Source organism: Gymnodraco acuticeps, unplaced genomic scaffold (assembly GCF_902827175.1).
Source record: "Gymnodraco acuticeps unplaced genomic scaffold, fGymAcu1.1, whole genome shotgun sequence".
Classification (NCBI taxonomy): Eukaryota; Metazoa; Chordata; class Actinopteri; order Perciformes; family Bathydraconidae; genus Gymnodraco; species Gymnodraco acuticeps.
In genome coordinates, this window is record NW_022989835.1 from 584,197 (window position 1) to 599,992 (window position 15,796).

The 15,796-nt window shown below is 39.5% G+C and overlaps 1 protein-coding gene across 1 annotated transcript in view; it reads left to right on the top strand.

Moving 5' to 3' along the window:
* Positions 1-731: 731 nt before the first annotated feature.
* The window catches only part of LOC117558838 (cystinosin-like), a 78,659-nt gene continuing 63,594 nt past the window's right edge, over positions 732-15,796 (top strand). The window contains exon 1 of the mRNA XM_034235274.1: positions 732-789. The gene's annotated coding sequence lies outside the window, so the exon portion shown is untranslated. The remainder of the gene's footprint in view (positions 790-15,796) is intronic.

The window sequence follows — 15,796 nt, forward strand, 5'->3', positions numbered from 1 at the left end:
CTGAAATGTAAGAAAAAAGGAGAGCGTGGAATTGTAAGTAGAGCTACTATCCTGTTTTTGTATTTTGACAGATGCATTGAGCATTGTAGTGAATGTAACATTAAGGTAATGGAGTATAACAGTGAGAAATTATAAAGGTTAATGTTGAAAATAAGTTGTTACATTTTTCTAGATTGAGAATATTTAACACCCTAACGAACACAATGTCAGGTAAATGTGAGACTTGAAATATAAAGGACACTTATGATAGTCTATAAAGAGCAGAGGTGGAAGAAGTACTCAGATCCTTTTCTTAAGTAAAAGTAGAAACACTATGGTCCTAAAATACTCCATTGTAGGTAAAGGTCCATCATTCAAATTTGTAAAAGTATGAAAGTATTACCATCAAAGTAAAAGTACTCATTCTGCACAATGGTCCATTTCAGAATAATATAAATTACAGCAGCTTAATGTAGCCTACGTAAAGGATCAAAAATATTCTCAGCTCTATAATACTCAAGTAAAGAACAATAATGTCAGTGAGTAAATGTACTGAGTTACATTCCCACACTGCTAAAGAGGGACAAATGTAGGAGGGAGGAGAGGAGAGCATCACAAATAAATGAATCCGAATATTTTCCAGAAAAAATCTTTATGAGTTCATGATTTAGATGTTTTATATATTTATATTTTGCACAGAGTGCTGCAGTTACACTCCTGTACTATAGGTGGCGAAATGCACCTTCAACTTGGTTTGCAGTCGGTCATTAAACCAAAGAAGACGAAGAAGAGGGATAAGAAAACAAACATGTGTCTTGTCATAGATATGGAGAGGCGAAGTCACGCCCATCTACTTCCGGACCATGGGACCCCGGAAGCGAAAAATTTACATTGAATTCAATGGAGAGAGAACACGTATCTTTTGATCCCGTTTGAATTGTGCCACGAACTACACATATGATGTTTGTCAATCTTAAACAATCATTTCCAGGTCAAAAAAGTCACATTTTGTCGTAAAACTGCTGAAATATAAGACTATGAAAAATACGCTACTACAAAGACTACAAATCCCAAATCCCATTCTGGGTCGCGTAAGTGATGTCACAGGCATGCTCGGTGATTTATAATAAGACTCGTAATTAAAGCGAAGAAGAAGATCTCATAACTGATTTATTCCCTCCAATAAATTATAGATCGCTAAAAATAAATTCACTTTTACAAGATGCCTGTGTGCTTTGTACCAGGTTGTAGTCATAAAAGTGATCATACCACTTGCTCCTTCTATCGATTCCTGTCTGATGAAAGGACCAGGAGTCGCTGGATCAGACATATCAGGTAATATCATAGGTAAATATACATGTTGTGCATGTTCATGTGCATAGTCAAGTTAGCTACCTAGCTAGTAGCGACGAGTAGCGAGCACGTTAGTTAGCATTACATTACTTAGCCTTGTCATTTTTAGTAGCCTTACCATGAAGTTATTATTTTATTACATGAAGTAAACCAACATTTTAAACAGTAAGAGTAGTCATGATGGTAAGTATTTCGTGAAACATTTGAAGCGTAGCCTACTGCGCCATCCACCGGGTGCTAAGGAAGCAGTTCAGGGAGAGTCGAAGGCAGGCAGGGAGCTTTGCATGACATTCTTCTGGACGTGTTTCATTGTGATGACAATCTGTTTGTTGGAAAGACAGTCGTTGTGTGCTTATTGAGAGAAAATTGTTAGAAGAGATAATTATTCAAAGTGTTTCAAAGTGTTGTTACTTTAAACTAAGTGTTGTTACTGACCTTTTTCTCTTTTATTTTCTTTACCTCACCTGTAACTGCTGAGACGTTGAGGAACATGCACACTGACCTGCTCTGGCAACCTGATTTCCACTGTACGTAATAGTATTTGGTTATGGTATATTATTTATATACATCAAAGGCACAATGCACCCCCCAGAGACACACATGTATTGAGTGTGATATGTTGCATAGGTCATGTGAAATCATCTTTACATACTAGAAAACTGTAGGAGTGGCAACTTGTTTTGAAATTGAATTTTTAATATCCGATAATAAAGTTGATCTGTTTTCTTTATTCTTCTCTCTTCCCAGCTCCATACATCACCATTCTCTGTTCCTGCAGGTCCTGCTTGCTAATCAATGCTCATATTTTTTTACACAATTACAAATAAAGTCATAGTATGACATGAGGTTGTGCTTCATTCGGAGTCAATAATAAATTAATTCTGCCTTCAACTGCACAATGATTGTGGACTGCACCGACATCCATGTAGCTGCCCCCCAGTAAGATGAACCAAGCAAAGAGGGTCACCATCATGCCCAAGGACATCCAGCTAGCCCGCCGCATCCGCGGAGAGAGGGCTTAGACTGACCTGAGACCAGCACACCCAAACACAACAGCTCTTTTAAGAGCCACATACATTTTCAAAGAGTTGCAATCCTACGTTATTATAATGATTAAACTGGTTCATGTATCACTTAGTTTACTGAACCGTGATGAATGAAATAAATTAGTGAGGTAGTGGTTTTACTGAAGTTACAAAGACATTAATATATGAGTAACAGGTCAGTGTAAACACTAGCTTCTGTCAATTATGGATCATTCAAACTATTTATATACAAATATGTAATAAAGTTCTAAAACAAGTATTCGGTATATTCCTCGATAGCTTTTGGAGAAGGTTGTTTTTAAGTTTACTAAAATCTATCGTTTCAACTGTTTCACTTTATAAAAAGGGAACAGGTGAGTAGAGCATCATTGAGTTTCTTATTCTGTCAGTAAATTATCCAAATGAATGTTTTTCATTATTTTAGTCAACCCTAAACAAATTGATTGTACCTTTTAATAATGACCTTACATGGTCGGCAAAGTTAAATTAACTTCAGAAAATCAAATCTGTTCTGAGAAAAAACTAATAAATGTTTAAAGATAGGAACTTGCCATCCCACTGAAAAACAGTCCGTAGAGATTTAAAGGCGTAGTTGTAGTTCAGTCCAACGTTTCATTTGGATTCATTTGGATTCATTTGACAACAGTCAACTATTTTCATAAAGAATATATATATTTTCAAAGTCAACTTTATTGTCAATCTTACTCAGTTTGAGAGATCAAAAAGACGTTTAAATAAAATTATACAATTTACAGATATGTATACAAATATATATATCCTATATACACCATCATGTATAATGATGGTGTATGATGTAGAAGGAAGTGTGGTAGATAACAAGTAAATATAGAGTTACATACAGATCCATGTTACAGCAAAAGATGGAATAACTAAGAAGCACGCAGTATAATAATAATTACATGCAACAATTAAATAACTGCTCAGCATCTCCACCACAATCCCAATCTGCTGTGTCCTGTTTTCCTCCCCTCTGCATAACACCCCATCACACATACGAAACACAACGCAGAGTCCGAGGGTGTTAAGAGTATGTTTATTTAAATGTCCTCCTCTCTACTGGCCAACACAGGGAGCATATGCTGGGTGTAGAATTGTTCCAGGAGGAGGAGATTTCGGGAGGGACTTCGCCTCTAGAGCGAAGTCCCTCCCCTTCCGAAAGCCTCCATGGGACCCCGGAAGCGGAAAATTATACATTGAAGTCAATGGAGAGAGAAAGGTTATCTTTTGATCCCGTTTGAATTGTGCCACGAATGACACATATGATGTTTGTCAATTTAAAAGAACATTTTGCAAGTCAAAAAAATAAAAATGTGTCGTAAAACTGTGAAGTTACACATTTTTTTCGTGTGAAAACCGCTCAGTGAACTACAGGTCTCTCGTCTCGCACAATACGCGTCACCAACATAAAGATGGCCGTCACGTTAGCACATTTCACCACATTCTTTCAGAATGAGAATAAAAGTATTTTACGAGGTGAAAATCACTACAAGTCTGGGCACGTTGAGAGCTGTACCTATATGAAAGGGGAGTTAGTCGGTTCTGTAAGAGCCAGCATGCGGGACCGGCTTTACAAGGTTTCGGTGAGTAATATGAGTGCAATGTGTAACGTTAATGTCAGCTAGCTAACATTAGCTAACAAGGTACACTAACGTGTTTTGTTTTAGCAACTAGTTTTCTCCTTAAGAACTTCGTGGTCTCTGTATGCTGTGGATAACATTAGTGTTCACAAGAACAAGGTACACTCCCGTGTTTTGTTTTAGTTGCTCTTCAGATTGAAGCGGCCAGTTTTATATCGACTATACTGTATGTGTGATCTCCTTTTTCTCGTTGTGTCATTTGACTTTATTTGCTGTGTGTAGATTCAAGGATTTTGGTTATCTAGGCACAGCTGTGTGTGACTCCCTCTGGTACACCGGTATGTGTTTTCCTAATGTAGAGAGCATTGATTAATTAATAAACTACACACTGAGTCTAGATCCTGACCAAATCCTTTTTTATTGTTGATCAAATGTTTTTCAAAAATGTATTCATACACATTTAGAAAAATACAATGTACAATCACAACCAATACAACACAAATTACAAAAAATACAGAAAAAACAAACAATAACAACAGACAAGAGGACAAAACTATGGAAAAATAAACCCTCCCACCCCCAGATCCGGACCATCCTTGTATTATTGCTCATTCAATCTATTATAGCATGCTAACAAATAGTACTTACTTTATTTTTACAGATCTGCATGGGAGACGATGGCGCGATGCAGAGCGCTGTCTGTGATTGTGCACGAGGGATGTACAAATGCAGCCACGCTGCAGCATTGGCAATATTTGCCATGTGGCAGATCAGCTCCACAGATGTGAGTGCCAGTGGAGGAAGCCTGGCACTTCCAAAGTAGTCCAGCCGGTGTCTCAACTTTACCAACAGCGAGAGGAGACATACAACCCACTGGCCAGAGACATCGCCAACTGGGGGGGGTGATGGGCGTGACTTCGCCTCTCCATAAACACTAGATGGCTCTTGGGAGATTTTCCAGCGTAGCTCACCGGCCGCCATCTTGCTACAGTCAACAGCTACTCTGGTACGCGCTATGGTAGCTGTTGTAAGGTGAGTGATCTGCACAAAAATACTCTTAACTCGCTGAAATCTTGACTGATTTACAAACGTTTTTTTTATTATAAACGTTATTAGCATGGCTATGATACAGGATGCTTGGACATGTTGAAATTGCAGCTTTTCTTTGTGTATGACGTGGTTGTATTTATTAGCTGGCTAATAACAAGAGGCTGTGAGTGAGACCTAGTATTACAAAGTTGACCCAGCAACTTTACACCAGTGGGAGAGGCAGAACTGCTCTTTCTTTCAACATAATTCAAGTTACACATGATTTCTTCCAAGTGGTTGGGCTTGTTAAAAACATCTTACATTTTAGATACATTATGATACAGGAAATTGCTGGCTTTGTGTTTACAGAAGTACCTGACTATGCCTGACTTTTGTGCAGCCTACGGCTGCTCTAATCGCCGCAGTCTGCAAACAAGAACCCGTGGAATCACCTTTCACGTGTAAGATATGACAATATTATGACTATAATTAGGATAATCGTTAATTACTTAGTGGATGTATGTACATTACAAGTCCTGCTACACAGGATCAGTGGGGCTATGTGAGATAATAGTATTGCAAGATTGATGTTGACCCAGCCTCTTTAGAATATGTTGCTACCATTTCTTTACACAATTATGTAATGTTTCTTTTGGACACCTTTTTTATTACTCTTAGTGTGGTTGTCTTATTCTTAAAGTATACATACATACATACATACATACATACATACATACAATTACCCCAAAAAAATGATAATTTTGGTGTGTATTTTTGTCCTTACCCTTAATGTTAAAGGAAAGAAGGGCGGACAATGTTGACAATAATTTATATATCTGGCTACCTTTCTCATGTTTTTAAGGTTTCCCAAAACCGGAGAGAGGAGGAGGCAGTAGGAAGTTGCCCTAAGAAGGGACGGTTTTGTTTCCTCTGGCAGGACGCTGCTCTGCAGTGAGCAGTGCTTGAATTGGAATGAAAAAGGTGCCAGTACTCTAAAATCAGCAACTTTTTCAAGTCAATTTTATATATACAGCCCACAAACAAGAATTTGGCTACTATAATGCTGGTGGGTTTGTCTCTTTACTACTGTATATTTTAGAAAGGTTCACTGTACTTAACATTTTTTATGATAGGCGATCTAGACTTTGATTGCTATATTTTCAGTTAATATTGACCTTACTGAGCTTTAGCCATATCCGCCATATATGGCTAAAGCTCAGTAAGGTCAATATTAACTGAAAATATAGCAATCAAAGTCTAGATCTTCTGCTGAAGACACATGAAGCAGAGACCTTTCAGGTGAGAGCCCCTCTGGTGGTGTTCAACATTAATGACAAGGAAACAAAGCTCTGGTCAGAAGCATTTTTTATAAAAAGCTTTAACAAAATTAAGTATTTCTGTACATTTTGAATGCAATCTAACTTTCCAACTCAGAAAACGAAAAACGAAAAAGTGCCAAAAGTCTTCTCACATGGCTGAGCTGCTTTGCAATATACTTCACCACTGAAGAATACAAATATGTATAAAGTAAACTATGATGCAATCTAACTTTCCAACTCAGAAAAATGATAAAGAGCATGTACAAAGAACATGTAAAAACAAATGCAAAATGTGCACAATCTAAAATGAGAAACTGTAACTGCAAGTAACAAAGTCTGAGCCATGGTAAAGAGTTACATTGAACACCAAGCTGATCAGATAACTCCCTGGTTGGTCTGAAGTCCTTCTATCTCCAGGATCTGTACAAATCGGCACATTATGCCAAAAGTCTTCTCACTGGGTGAGCTGCTTTGCAATATACTTCACATTGTTAGAAAAGGCTCCAGAAGGCCTTGGGGACATCAGTATCAGGGGCTGGAGCTGGACAGGCTCTTTCATCAGCACTTCTCCTTCCCTTTGCCAGCCAGGACCTCACATACTGTTCCGGTTTGAACTGTCCTAGTGATGGTCCATTACATTTAATGAAAACCAGGCTGGACAGTCGGCTGACAGAGAGAGCATTCCTTTTTGCAGTAAGGATATCGTTCATGCAGCTGAATGCCCGCTCACACTCACTAGTGGAGACAGCGATGGTTCGGACTGCTTTCAGTAGAGGCTCCATGGCAGCAGGTGTACGGGATGCCCTGGTTTCCTTGTATTCGCGAAAGCCCTGAACAGTCTCTCTTCTGTCCACTTTCAGCACTTCGCACAAACGTAGCACCTCTACGTCCCCATACTGTACGTCTAACTCCTCTTCAGGCCAACTTCCAGGATGGATAACTTTCATGTCCTGGATTAGCTGATTGTCCCGGGCCTCCCGGCCATGTAATGGGATTTCTCTTGTGCTGACATGAGAGGAGGTTGTGGAAGTCATTCTGTGTCTCAGATTCTCTACCATACTGCGGAAAAACTGACCTGCATGAATCTGTACAAGCCTGCCATTCTCACGCAGGGCAACACCCTTGAAGGACTTCTCAGCTAGAGCTGTATGAACTGTAGTCATGTGTGGGCCAGGCATGGTGACCATGGATTCAAAAACTCGTATTTCTCGAGTTAAGAGCCTATCTGCTGTAGGCAGTGTCATCTCTCTTTTTTGGAGTTGCCGAGAGAGGTCGCTGAGCTCTGTGAGCGCATCGTACATCAGTCCCAGATTGCTGACAAACGTTGCAGATGTGAGCACATCATCCAGGCCCTTGTACTTTGCTCTGTCTCTGGAATCCCTGCTCGTGTCGTTTGCAGCATTTGTGAAGTGATCATGAAGCACTAGTTTTCCCAGACTGCTCTGACGCTCCTTTCACTTGAAGCCACCCAGCGGATGGACAAAACACGCCCTATCACCAGGAGACGCTGTCCGACTGCTTGCGCACACTGCGCTAACTGCCTCTGATTTTTGGGGGAGGCATGGAACAAGGAATAGAGTTTGTCAAAAAAGATCTGGAAATTATTGAGCCCTGAGACCTCCTTGACCACATCCCCAACTGCCAGCTCTAGACGATGATTGGAGCAGTGCCACACAAACAGGCTTGGGAATTTACTACACAACTGGGTAGCAACGCCTGTTCTCTTCCCTAGCATGACTGAAGCCCCATCACATGCAAAAGAAACGAAACACTGACCTAAAAAGTCCTCGTTAAAATCTCTTCCAAGACACTCCATTAACGCCTTTGTGATGTCATCAGCCGTTGTTCCATCCAACTCGATCAGCTCCCAAAAAAACGTTTCGGGCTCAGCATCAGCTAATGCTGAGCGTAGACACACAACAAGCACCGTTTTACCACTAATAGTGGTAGATTCATCGACCAAAACACAGAGTTTTCTTTGGTTTTCTGTAATGTCTTTTGCCATTTTTTTCTTCAGCTCATGAGCTATGTGGTCGATGATTTCGCCACAGGTTTTATTGGAGTGCAAAACCCTGCCCACGTTCAGCCCATTCAGCTTCTGTACATTCAAATCAATTGGCATGTCTGTGAATGGCCGGCTATGTTTGCCAATTTTATATGCCGTTCGAAAAACTCTGATAGTGGTGTCTAATTCAGATTTATGCATAGACTGCACTTGATGTTGAATAGTTTCACGTGAAGCAGATGTAAGGATGTCAGCAGCTTTTACATGGGCTTGTGATTCTTTATGTTCTTTGATTTTTTTTCTCAGGCTAGCTTGTTGTTTGCCCTTGTCAACACCGAAATGAGACACTGCACACTCACCCCATTCAGTTGACAGTTTCAGTCCTTGTCCAGTGTGTATTCCCAAAGATTTGACATCTCTGCATATCCGACATCCTAGCTTCTTATCTTTAAGAAGGAGCCATGCATTGGTCTTGCAAAAATATTGCACCTGGTCCGTTGTCCAGCAGTCAGGTGCATCGCTTTGCCCGGTGTTGGTGGTGGCAGTTGCGCCAGCAGCAGCTAACGTTAGAGGCTCTGGAGGAGGCGGCGGAGCTAGTGCTAATGCTAATGCACTAGAACTTGGAGCAGGAGGATCAACCAAAGAAAGCTCCCCATCAGACACAATTTCCAACACAGGCACAGCATTCTCTGTATTTGAAGTTTCTTCCGGCGACAACCGCTGTCTTTTTGCACTTTTATTAATCCACGCTAACATTTTAGAAATGCTAATTTGTGACGTGACTTGCTTTCCTTCTCTCGGGGGCGTGCCTGCTCTGTTCTATCACTCTACATAGCCACCCACTGGGTGGGAGTTGCACTGCATAAACACAACACACGTGCATCTAGGTATGTAAATTGTAAAGCATTAAAACATGGTTTTACTAACAGTTTTCAGTATGTTGTTACTTCGGCATTATTATTATTATTATTTTGAAACGTGTATTACTATTAAATCACGGTCAAATAGGTTAATTTTGACATAGTCGTTTCCACCACAGTATTTACATGGAGAAGATAAGCCCCGCCCCCTCTCCAGCACGTTCTGTTTGAATGACAGGAGTAAACAGCTGACAGCCGCTGTGAAACTCCAGCGGTTAGAGCGATGAGAATGTCCGTTCGGCACCTCATGACGCATCTACTGAGTACCGGGCGGCTGTATATATATATATATATATATATATATATATATATATATATGGATGTATAATAAGAACGGCGGGAGAGTGTTGAGTACTGGCACGGTGCATGAGTACCGGAGTACCGCTAGTATGCCGGTACTGAGCAAGAAGTGCCGGTACTCCATGGGTCAGAACCAGAAGTGCCGGTACTGCGTACCGGTGAGTACCGGCCCAATTCCAGCACTGGCAGTGAGCACTTCAGGAGTGAGGACTTTGACAGGATGGGGCAGACTGTCCGGCTTAAAGAAGGTGTTGTGCCAACAGTATTCAATTTCCCAGCTCATCTTCAAAGGGTATGTGTATCATTGGCCAACAAGAATTCAAGGTGTATAAGATTGATTGATAAATATGTGATTAAATGTCACACTTTAGTTTTTCTTTCTGCAAGTTTAGGAATAAATAATGTGTTGTGTATTACAGCACATTTTAAACACTCAAAATGTCTTTAATTATGTTTATTTTAGCCAGAAGCAACAAGAAGCACAACCACTTCAAGAAGAGCGGAAGATGAACCTCAGCCTAATGTTGTGAGTATTCTGAATGTGGCCAAGACCAGAGAGATGGTCATTGATTTCAGGAGGGTGAGGACGTCTCTTCTACCCCTGTGCATTCTGGATGTGGCTGTTGTGGAGGACTACAAATACCTGGGAGTGCACTTAGACAACGGACTGAACTGGAGGATCAACACTGATGCTGTGCACAAGAAGGGGATGAGCAGACTCTATTTTCTGAGGAAGCTGAGATACTTCCACGTGTGCAGCAAGATGCTGGAGATCTTCTACCGGTCTGTTGTGGCCAGTGCACTCTTCTTTGCTCCGGTCTGCTGGGGGGGCAGCATCAGAGCCGGTGACACCAGCAGGATCAATAAACTGATTAGGAAAGCTGGGTCTGTCATCGGCATCAAGCTGGACCCCTTTGAAGCTGTGATGGAGAGGAGGACACTGAACAGGCTGTTGTCCATCATGGATAACCCCACCCATCCTCTCCACCTGCAGCTGGACAGTCAACGGAGCTCCTTCTCCAACAGACTGCTGCAGCTCCGCAGTGCCATAACTCAACAAATCACCTCTGGCTGGAAGATAACTCTCTGCTCCATAGTTTCTCTTGAATATAACCACGTTGTACATTTTACACATATATAATCTATTTAATATTTAACATTAATATTCCATATGCCTTATATTTATGTATATTATATATATAATATCCTGCCAAACTCAACATGTATATTTTCCTCTTTCTTTATTTTCTTTATTTTTCTTGCTTATTTCTAATTCATTGTAAAATGCTTTGTCCCTTATGCTGCTGTAACTAAAAATGTTTTCCCACATTGGGATCAATAAAGTACCATCTAATCTTGTTTTATTTGCATGTGGAATGTCACTAACAAATGAGAGCATCATATGGCTTGTCATATTAAATCCTTTATCTCGGTGGTACCCAGGAAGGTCTATGATGGTGTTACTAGGAGAGCCCAATATAATTTGAGGTGGTACTCTGTGTAAAAGGTTTGAGAACCACTGGCCATCTCACTTGCTCTATGTCACTCATACACTTGAATAAACATGTGCAAACATTGAAACTACACCCAGGGATTGGCAACCTTTACAATCAAAATAGCCATTTTTGTCCAGAGCCTCAAAACATATGTTTGCCTTATAAGGGGAAAAGCCTATTAAGATCAATTTCTTAAAAGTACGCTGAGTCAGGCTCACAGTATTGACAAGTGAACATTGAATTGTTAAAAAAGTAACTTATTAATTTCCATATTACTATTATTTATATATTCGTATAATTGTGATAAATGAGACAGAACTGGCCTGTCTGTGAGCTCATTTTATGTTGGTTTGGTTCTTCTGATAAAGGTGTGAATATCTAAATAATATACCACCATATACTATTGTCATTAATTGTGTCCCTATTCTTCAAGCTAAGGCATTGCTAAATTAACAACTCTTGGCTTACAGAGTGGTAACATGAGACCGATTTATATATATATATATATATAAATATATTTTAATTTTATAATTTATTTTAAATATTAACAATATAATAAAAATAAATGGAAATATATACACCGGCAAATATTTAATATAAATACCTTGTGTGTGTGTATAGCTATTGCTTTATCTGCTTAATGTTATTTTCATAAGAAAGTCCATGACTATAAGTATACAGTATCATAACTACATCTTTGATGTTTATAAAAAACCAAACCGTTTGAAAATTGGTTGAAAATTGAGCAAGCTATGGTTATTTAAATAGTAAACCATAATGTTATGAATGAGAGCACTACCTGTAGCAAGATGGCGGCCATGTGGCAACGTCGGTCTCCATTGGCCAGCAGCGCGGGTGAGTCATCTAGTGTTTATATATATCTATGTGTCTTGTGACCAGCTTTTGAGGAAGCAGTCAACTCAGCTGGGGTCATGTCCGGCGCCGTGGGAGGGCCAGGCCCTCCCATTTGACATTCCTACCCTCCCCCAATGGAGAGGCGAAGTCACGCCCATCTACTTCCGGACCATGGGACCCCGGAAGCGAAACATTTACATTGAATTCAATGGAGAGAGAACACGTGTCTTTTGATCCCGTTTGAATTGTGCCACGAACTACACATATGATGTTTGTCAATCTTAAACAATCATTTCCATGTCAAAAAAGTCACATTTTGTCGTAAAACTGCTGAAATATAAGACTATGAAAAATACGCTACTACAAAGACTACAAATCCCAAATCCCATTCTGGGTCGCGTAAGTGATGTCACAGGCATGCTCGGTGATTTATAATAAGACTCGTAATTAAAGCGAAGAAGAAGAAGATCTCATAACTGATTTATTCCCTCCAATAAATTATAGATCGCTAAAAATAAATTCACTTTTACAAGATGCCTGTGTGCTTTGTACCAGGTTGTAGTCATAAAAGTGATCATACCACTTGCTCCTTCTATCGATTCCCGTCTGATGAAAGGACCAGGAGTCGCTGGATCAGACATATCAGGTAATATCATAGGTAATATACATGTTGTGCATGGAACATAGTCAAGTTAGCTACCTAGCTAGTAGCGACGAGTAGCGAGCACGTTAGTTAGCATTACATTACTTAGCCTTGTCATTTTTAGTAGCCTTACCATGAAGTTATTATTTTATTACATGAAGTAAACCAAAATGTTAAACAGTAACCAAACATGATGGTAAGTATTTCGTGAAACTTTTGAAGAGTAGCCTACTGCGCCCTCCACCGGGTGCTAAGGAAGCAGTTCAGGGAGAGTCGAAGGCAGGCAGGGAGCTTTGCATGACATTCTTCTGGACGTGTTTCATTGTGATGACAATCTGTTTGTTGGAAAGACAGTCGTTGTGTGCTTATTGAGAGAAAATTGTTAGAAGAGATAATTATTCAAAGTGTTGTTACTTTAAAGTGTTGTTACTGACCTTTTTCTCTTTTATTTTCTTTACCTCACCTGTAACTGCTGAGACGTTGAGGAACATGCACACTGACCTGCTCTGGCAACCTGATTTCCACTGTACGTAATAGTATTTGGTTATGGTATATTATTTATATACATCAAAGGCACAATGCACCCCCCAGAGACACACATGTATTGAGTGTGATATGTTGCATAGGTCATGTGAAATCATCTTTACATACTAGAAAACTGTAGGAGTGGCAACTTGTTTTGAATTTGAATTTTTAATATCCGATAATAAAGTTGATCTGTTTTCTTTATTCTTCTCTCTTCCCAGCTCCATCCATCACCATTCTCTGTTCCTGCAGGTCCTGCTTGCTAATCAATGCTCATATTTTTTTACACAATTACAAATAAAGTCATTGTATTGTATGACATGAGGTTGTGCTTCATTCGGAGTCAATAATAAATTAATTCTGCCTTCAACTGCACAATGATTGTGGACTGCACCGACATCCATGTAGCTGCCCCCCAGTAAGATGAACCAAGCAAAGAGGGTCACCATCATGCCCAAGGACATCCAGCTAGCCCGCCGCATCCGCAGAGAGAGGGCTTAGACTGACCTGAGACCAGCACACCCAAACACAACAGCTCTTTTAAGAGCCACATACATTTTCAAAGAGTTGCAATCCTACGTTATTATAATGATTAAACTGGTTCATGTATCACTTAGTTTACTGAACCGTGATGAATGAAATAAATTAGTGAGGTAGTGGTTTACTGAAGTTACAAAGACATTAATATATGAGTAACAGGTCAGTGTAAACACTAGCTTCTGTCAATTATGGATCATTCAAACTATTTATATACAAATATGTAATAAAGTTCTAAAACAAGTATTCGGTATATTCCTCGATAGCTTTTGGAGAAGGTTGTTTTTAAGTTTACTAAAATCTATCGTTTCAACTGTTTCACTTTATAAAAAGGGAACAGGTGAGTAGAGCATCATTGAGTTTCTTATTCTGTCAGTAAATTATCCAAATGAATGTTTTTCATTATTTTAGTCAACCCTAAACAAATTGATTGTACCTTTTAATAATGACCTTACATGGTCGGCAAAGTTAAATTAACTTCAGAAAATCAAATCTGTTCTGAGAAAAAACTAATAAATGTTTAAAGATAGGAACTTGCCATCCCACTGAAAAACAGTCCGTAGAGATTTAAAGGCGTAGTTGTAGTTCAGTCCAACGTTTCATTTGGATTCATTTGGATTCATTTGACAACAGTCAACTATTTTCATAAAGAATATATATATTTTTCAAAGTCAACTTTATTGTCAATCTTACTCAGTTTGAGAGATCAAAAAGACGTTTAAATAAAATTATACAATTTACAGATATGTATACAAATATATATATCCTATATACACCATCATGTATAATGATGGTGTATGATGTAGAAGGAAGTGTGGTAGATAACAAGTAAATATAGAGTTACATACAGATCCATGTTACAGCAAAAGATGGAATAACTAAGAAGCACGCAGTATAATAATAATTACATGCAACAATTAAATAACTGCTCAGCATCTCCACCACAATCCCAATCTGCTGTGTCCTGTTTTCCTCCCCTCTGCATAACACCCCATCACACATACGAAACACAACGCAGAGTCCGAGGGTGTTAAGAGTATGTTTATTTAAATGTCCTCCTCTCTACTGGCCAACACAGGGAGCATATGCTGGGTGTAGAATTGTTCCAGGAGGAGGAGATTTCGGGAGGGACTTCGCCTCTAGAGCGAAGTCCCTCCCCTTCCGAAAGCCTCCATGGGACCCCGGAAGCGGAAAATTATACATTGAAGTCAATGGAGAGAGAAAGGTTATCTTTTGATCCCGTTTGAATTGTGCCACGAATGACACATATGATGTTTGTCAATTTAAAAGAACATTTTGCAAGTCAAAAAAATAAAAATGTGTCGTAAAACTGTGAAGTTACACATTTTTTCGTGTGAAACCGCTCAGTGAACTACAGGTCTCTCGTCTCGCACAATACGCGTCACCAACATAAAGATGGCCGTCACGTTAGCACATTTCACCACATTCTTTCAGAATGAGAATAAAAGTATTTTACGAGGTGAAAATCACTACAAGTCTGGGCACGTTGAGAGCTGTACCTATATGAAAGGGGAGTTAGTCGGTTCTGTAAGAGCCAGCATGCGGGACCGGCTTTACAAGGTTTCGGTGAGTAATATGAGTGCAATGTGTAACGTTAATGTCAGCTAGCTAACATTAGCTAACAAGGTACACTAACGTGTTTTGTTTTAGCAACTAGTTTTCTCCTTAAGAACTTCGTGGTCTCTGTGTATGCTGTGGATAACATTAGTGTTCACAAGAACAAGGTACACTCCCGTGTTTTGTTTTAGTTGCTCTTCAGATTGAAGCGGCCAGTTTTATATCGACTATACTGTATGTGTGATCTCCTTTTTCTCGTTGTGTCATTTGACTTTATTTGCTGTGTGTAGATTCAAGGATTTTGGTTATCTAGGCACAGCTGTGTGTGACTCCCTCTGGTACACCGGTATGTGTTTTCCTAATGTAGAGAGCATTGATTAATTAATAAACTACACACTGAGTCTAGATCCTGACCAAATCCTTTTTTATTGTTGATCAAATGTTTTTCAAAAATGTATTCATACACATTTAGAAAAATACAATGTACAATCACAACCAATACAACACAAATTACAAAAAATACAGAAAAAACAAACAATAACAACAGACAAGAGGACAAAACTATGGAAAAATAAACCCTCCCACCCCCAGATCCGGACCATCCTTGTATTAT